At 32.6% G+C, this 7,555-nt stretch overlaps 1 long non-coding RNA gene across 1 annotated transcript; it reads right to left on the reverse strand.

The window, feature by feature from the left end:
• Positions 1 to 1,690: 1,690 nt before the first annotated feature.
• Positions 1,691 to 7,093, reverse strand: LOC113055400 (uncharacterized). The gene is made up of 2 exons (XR_003277524.1): positions 6,727 to 7,093; positions 1,691 to 2,834 (listed from the first exon to the last, which is right to left on the reverse strand). It is a non-coding gene; the product is annotated as an uncharacterized LOC113055400 (long non-coding RNA).
• Positions 7,094 to 7,555: the final 462 nt, after the last annotated feature.

Consider the following 7,555-nt stretch of genomic DNA (forward strand, 5'->3'; position numbering starts at 1 on the left):
TTTATTCAGAACGGTACTGAAAATAATTAAATATTGTAGCTGATGCTAAATGTCTAGCAGGCTTGCTGGTGCTAACTTGAGGTAATTTTTATAAATAATGTCCAAATATTTTTATTCAACCACCTATATATATATATATATATATATATATATATATATATATATATATATATATATATATATAGATTACATCTGGGGAGAAAAGAAAGGATGTGATGTTCAGAACATGGTAACTACAGTAATTATCAAAGAGGGGAAGAGATGCACCAAGTTTGGCCAGGGGTGTTTTTACACTGCAGACAAGGTTTGAGAAGGAAAAAAATCATTAAGAAAATATAATTATATTTTCCTTAAGATGTTCTTCCTAACTTCAGGCCTTATTATCTTGTCATATATAACTGTGGTGTTCTGTAAAACCACAAACTTTAAAATACTTTGTTGTTACTGGTGAAGATCAGATGGTCATCTCTGTTTTCTCTCAGGTTCATCACAGTGTAAGCTTCACAGTGAATTACTCTCATCAGCGTAGTCCATATCAACAACAAAAATATATCTTGACTCCATATAGTGGTTATTTTGGAAAAAATCCCAAGTATTTTGAACAGTAGGATTATAAAAAAAAAAAATAATGTGCTAATATAAAATTAAATTAGCCTATATAAAATTGCAAACATTTATCTTTCAGTACTTTTTTACTTGAGTACATACAAAATTGAGTACTTTTGTACTTTCACTTGAGTAAAATTGAAAAAGGAGTACTTTTACTTTTACTGGAGTAATATTTTATTATACGTATCTGTACTTTTACTCAAGTACTTGATTTGTGTACTTCGTCCACCACTGACTTTTTATTCATCATACAATCCTGAAAAACAAAATGTATCAGTTTCTACAAAAAATATTCAGCAGCACAGATGTTTTCAACACTGTTTTCAGAACAACTATTTTAAAGAACAGCATTTATTTGAAAAAGAAATCTGTTTTGACATTTTTAAATGTTTCTACTTCACTTTTGATCCATTCAATGTATCCTCAGTGTATTAAACCACACCATGCTGAATATTGTTGGCTTTATTGCACAAACACAGAAATTTGTTGGATGATGAGGTCACTGAATCACCAATGATCTGACTTTAACTGAAAAAGTATGACTCTTTGTTATTGTCCTCTTGCATTATTGACAAACTATTTCCCTGTTTAACACTGTAAAGCTGTATTGTACAAAGCACTATATAAATAAAGGTGACGACTTAAATCATACAAAATTCTGAATATTTCAACATTGGTGACGTTCGGAAATTTGTATGCATGACATAAGTGCCCAAATACTTTCCCAAGCAAATAATGTTTTCTGAAGTCTATCGTGGCTCAAGACAGCGTTCTCACCATCAAAGTGTGAAACACACTGAACACAGACACAAACTTCAACACATGCAAATCAATCTCAATGAGTCACTCCAACAATAAAATGCTGGGACTCACGAAATCCTTTAGTTTCTGCTGTAGACGACCACAGATCGATGTTGTTTGACTTAATAGTGAACACAGTGAATCCAATGACAGGTTTAGAGATTGAGACCAACACAACAGGGTTCTGGAAGCAAAAAAAACTATACAATTGTGAAACTACTTATTATAATATTTTGTATATTATTTTCATAAATAAATAAATTAATTCATTAATCAAAAGTTGATTTTGATTTTCAAATTATTTATTGATTGATTTTGTATAAGATTAAAGTTGCAAGAATGGCATTTCTGTCTGTTAATGTAAACACCGTTTTCTGAAATCTGATGACAAATGAGTTTGTTGAAATAAAGCTAATGAGATGCACTTCTACTCCTTCTGCCTGAATAAGGCCTGTGACAATCATGCAATTCCCCAGAGGGCCCCTGAGGGCCCCAATGCATGCTGCATGAGTGCTCGTGTGATTGTGGATTACAGCTCTCATTACTGTGTGCACTGGGCCCCAAATCACTGCAAAATATGAATGTGCAACAGTAAAAGTTTATCTGAAGAACATACGAGTTGCTTTTGCAAGTGCAAAACTCGCTGCCATGAAAAAAAAGTGCTGAAAAAATGAGCTCCTCAAAATGTGATGAATACGAACGGGCGACCTTATTTCCAATAGGCAAAAGAAATCATTCACGCTTCGTGATAAGGGAGTTTTGTTCCAGTTAAATCCCAGGTGCTTTTGTTCCTCTGTCAGCTTTTTATGGTAAATATATATAGAAATATGAATAATGTGCAGCAAAATGAGACTTGAATTGTGCATTCATAAGTTCACAGTATGTTCACGTTTGTTGTTGAAATGTAAATTGTTAAAGTATTCCCCTAAAATTCATCTTTTATGTTAATCATTGAGTGCTTTCTTCTAATTAAATTTATTTCTAATTGCTGCTTGCCAAGAGGACAAGTTAAGTCAAAAATGGCACAGTTTACCTAACTCTCCCCTAAATATAATCGTCAGTATCCTTCAGCCGAAACCACTATCCCACCTCGTTCCCTCATTTATCTAATGAACACCATATGGACCATACCAATAAAAATGGCGGGAAGAGGGTGGAGGAGGTCTTGAGCATGTGTGTGTGTGTGTGTGTGTATGATGGGTGTGATGCTCTGCCCCTTGTTTTGTGGTGGGCTGAGGGTCGGACAGGGGGGTTTAAGGCAGAAGGTCTCTTGTTAATCAGAATTAGGCATTGGCGAAGGGCAAAGCTGCTGCTGTAGCGCTCTAATCCCTGAATGCCTCTTAATCGTCTCTGCTCCAACAGTCACAGATTCAGCTGGCCGCTCCACCTCCTCAGATCAACCACGCTGATTAGCGACGATGGCCCTACAGAGACAGAAAGAACAAGAGAGGGGGCTGAGGGTGGCTAATTTAAATAACAATGCCAGGATAAGCACCCTTGTTCACTCAGAAATATTTAATATGTACAATACACTCTTAAAAATAAAGGGCTCCTACAAGGGATTTTCGTAGCAAAGCCACTGAACCACCAGTAACCAAACAAGTAGTTTGAACTGAAATGTGTGTTGGCAGTGTGTGTAGGCTACACAACCACCCTATAATGATAAAAATCCATGAAGTGTTTTTTATATATATATATATGCTCAAATATTTACATCAAGTTGATCTCAGATGCCTTTCTGTGTGACGTCACACAAACATGCCCCTCCCACTACAGTTTGATTGACAGTAGTGTTTCAGTACGGACTGGACTGGTGTCTTACCTTAGCTCCGCCCCCTGATTGACTGCCAGGAGCAGATGTAGACAAGAGTCCTCAGCGATCGAGGTGTTTTGTTATTGGAAATAATTATGACCATAGCAGTCGTCATTTACGAACGACATCTGAGCCGCTGAAGACTTTTTTTTCAACACATTAAAAACTTAAACCGCTGAAGTGTGAATCATCATGCTCTTTTTGTTTCCACTAGCGCATGCTGATGATGTTTTTGTTCTTCTATAGTAACATACAGTAGACCAATAACCGATATTTTGAACCGATATATATGTCTGGAGTGTAAATGTTAATTATAATCAAAAGATAAAGGGATAACTTAACTAGTTATACTGTTTATATCGGCTCAAAATATCGGTTATCGGTCTACTCAATATATAATAATCAGTATCTGTCCTGAAAAAACTTTTATATTAAAATAAATAGACAAATGCATCACAATTAACCAAAATAAAGCTGAAATAGATTTCACAAAATGTGCCGTTGGTTCATTTTATTTCAACTGCACTGTCATGTGACTATAAGCCAACATCTGAGATTGTAAGCATGTGAATATGTCTGGAGTGTAAATGTTAATTATAATCAAAATTAAGGATAACAAGGGCTCCGACAAAAACTTTTTAAAAATGTTTTTAAAATTATTTTATTGACAAATCATTTAAATTTTACACTAGTTATACTGTTTATATCGGCTCAAAATATCGGTTATCGGTCTACTCAATATATAATAATCAGTATCTGTCCTGAAAAAACTTTTATATTAAAATAAATAGACAAATGCATCACAATTAACCAAATTAAAGCTGAAATAGATTTCACAAAATGTGCCCTTGGTTCACTTTATTTCAACTGCACATAAGCATTTATGTACGTACTAAAACAATTATATATTTTAGCTGTTTGCATCATGTCATGTGACTATAAGCCAGCATCTGAGATTGTAAGCATGTGAATGTGCTGCCAAATTATTGAAATATTATCTTAAAATCTCAGGGCTACATCAAATAGAATTTTAAGTTTTAGGGGTTCAGCTATCCCCGTAAAAAAGCTTGTGCTTTAAAGCCGTGCAGCTATTTATGGCCAGATGACTTTAGTATGTTTACATTAGGACTTTAAAAGCCTTAGAGGAGGCTCTCTAAACCAGTAACAACTTTCAAAACTACAAGTACCAGGCAAATCAAAGTAAAAGCAGTCGGATTAGAAGAATCAGGCCTGCAGAAGCATGCAGCATTAATTGTGCGTATGCATTAAGAGCGTGCTTGTGCACAGGGTCAAACAGGTTTAACGTGAGTTAGCATATGTAGCTTTCATTAGAATAAGTTTAGCTTACTCTCACCTTCATGTGGCTTAGACTTAGCATCTAGACTAAATAAAGCCAATCAACAACAGCTGCTTGGACTTCTGAACCAAAACCTTTAAAGAACTTAATCGTACTACAGCTTCTTTGCATAGCAAAAAGCATTATCCTTTCAATAACACTACTCTGAGGTTTAACTGAGTCCGGTGCCTGGTAATTAGATCAGGAAATTACTTGCCTTAATTAATTTGTGCCGAACAATATTACAGGATTATTCTAATGAACTGAAACTAAAACTAGAAAAACTAAAATCATTACTTGAAATAAAATAACTGAAATAAACAATAGAAAATTATAAATATAAAAAACTTAAAATATAAAAATGATTTCAGCTAGTTGCCAAAGCAACATTTCTTATTTTTATTTATTTATAACTTAATGTACTAAAATAACTTAAAAATAAAAATATAATCAAATAAAAAATTAGCATACCGTTTTATAAAATAATTGTAATAAATGAAAATGACAAAAACGCACAATAAAATTGGTCAAACTTACAAAAAAATACAATTCGAATAAAACAATTAAATAAATTGAATAAAATTATATAGTTAAAAAATAGTAATAAAAATTACAAAAACAAAATTAATTAAAACGTAAAAAGCATGAATAAAAACTATATAGACATGTTTAATAGAAATGACAAAAACAACAAAATTGAATGAAACAACAAAAAAATGAAACTGAAAAATGCAACAACAACAACAACAAACAAAATTCAATGATACTAAAATAACACTAAAATATACTTGACCTTCAAACTCACATACGTATTTTGTCATTGTACTTTACATTTGCTTTTATCCAAATCAACACATGTGTTTAAGGTACATTTTACCAGTATGTTAACTAGGAAGTAGGAACCGAACGCTAACTGTACTTATCTTGGGCATAAATTAACAAATTTGAATGACCTATTACTTTTAAAAAATACTTTGTTTTCGTTTTGATTGTAGATGAATGTTTAGTAATTTTTGTAATGTGCTTTTGATGTTTTTATTATTTGTATTATTTGTTTATGCTTCAACTTAAACTAAACAAATATTATTTATTTTTTTTATAACTTTAGGTTTAAATATTTGTTTTATTTTATTTCAGCTTAGCATAATTTCAGCTTAATTATATATATATATATATATATATATATATATATATATAAAACACGAAAAAGAAAAACCTTTAAGAAAACTTTTAGAAATTATGCAGAATATATAAATATAATTAAGTCTCACACAAGGGCTGCACAATTAATAAGATTTCTAATTAATCTAATTAATCATTCAATGTCCACTTATGTTATTCTGCATAATTTTTTAAAGTTTTCTTAAAGGTTTTTCTTTTTTCGTGTTTTATATATATATATATAATAAAAACAAATTAATCCAAAATTTAAATCCAAAAATTAAATAAAAATGTAATAAAGCATGCTTTAAAGCTGCAGTAGGTAACTTTTGTAAAAATATATTTTTTACATATTAGTTAAACCTGTCATTATGTCCTGACAGTAGAGTATGAGACATATAATCTGTGAAAAAATCAAGCTCCTCTGGCTCCTCCCAGTGTCCTATTGCCATTTGCAGAAATTCATCCGCTTCCGGCAAGAAACAACCAATCAGAGCTGCGGTCCGTAACTTTGCTTGTGTTCAAAATGTAGAAAAATGTATATAACAAGTGAGTACACCATGAATCCATTTTCCAAACCGTGTTTTTAGCTTGTCCTGAATCACTAGGGTACACCTATAATAAGTGTTTATATTCGGACTATTTTAGATTGCTTCGGGGGTACCGCGGCGGAGTAACCCAGTACCTTTGTGATTCTTCATAGACATAAACAGAGAGAAGTAGTTCCGGCTACGATGTTCTTCCACAAGACGCAAGCAGTTCAAATAAATATATTTTTTAAATGTCCTTGTAAAAATATATATTATATTTTATACAGTGGCGTAGCAAGTCAGTCCCGGGCCCATATGAAATAAAAAAAATTCACGGGCCCCCTTATAGCCCCCTTTCGAGTGGGATGCCAGGTATCCAAAAAAAAAGAAAAGAAAAGAAAAAACACCTTTTAAACACTTTCAAACTATTGATCTTGGCACGGCGGCCAAAAGTGTAAAAACACAAAACTACTCACTCATTTTAGTTGCACTGAATATCCAGCATTTGACTCGTCTGCGACTGCTTCTTCGCTCCCCGACTCTCTGCACCTCATCAAGGTGTCAGCTGCATTGTTGTTTTCATCCAAAGACGTACCACTGCTGTTAGCTGACAAAACTTCCTTCTCACCTTCGACGTTGTTGTTGTCCTTCGCATTAACGTTACGTCGGCAAGAAAAACGGTCTATTTTGGGTAGTTGTTGTGTCGTGACTAACTTCTCCACCTTCTCTTTTCTCTTTAAGGCCCCACTTTTATGTTTATATTTGTCCATCTTTAATGTTCACGTAGATAGCCGCTATAGTCACCACTCACATTGTGTTTTCTTTCTTCTTTTATTTCTTTTTGCCGCGACGTAAATAAATGACGGCGTAGCAGTCTACGGCAGCCGCGGAGTACAAAATAAAATTATAAACGCAAACAAGAAATGACGGAGAAATTAGACATTACTACACATGATATGCATAAAATAATATATTTATTGACACAAATTAAAATTAATTTGAAAAAAGAAATGTATTAAAAGCTGGGCCCGGGCCCTGACGCTACGCCACTGGTTTTATAATAAAAAATGTAAAAATGTAATGTATTCATTTAAACGTGCGACAGCATTTAATTATTTTTTTTTTTTTACATTTTTCTCATACCGGGAACCTGAAAATCCTTATTATAAAATTATATATGACTCTACCAAATTTATATTATTTATTATAAAAGTATTTTATAATTATGTTGCTGTATTATTAAGTAATATAATTATAATTATGTATATATTATTACTTGAAATATATATATATATATATATATAT

This window comes from Carassius auratus, chromosome 36, assembly GCF_003368295.1.
Source record: "Carassius auratus strain Wakin chromosome 36, ASM336829v1, whole genome shotgun sequence".
NCBI lineage: Eukaryota > Metazoa > Chordata > Actinopteri > Cypriniformes > Cyprinidae > Carassius > Carassius auratus.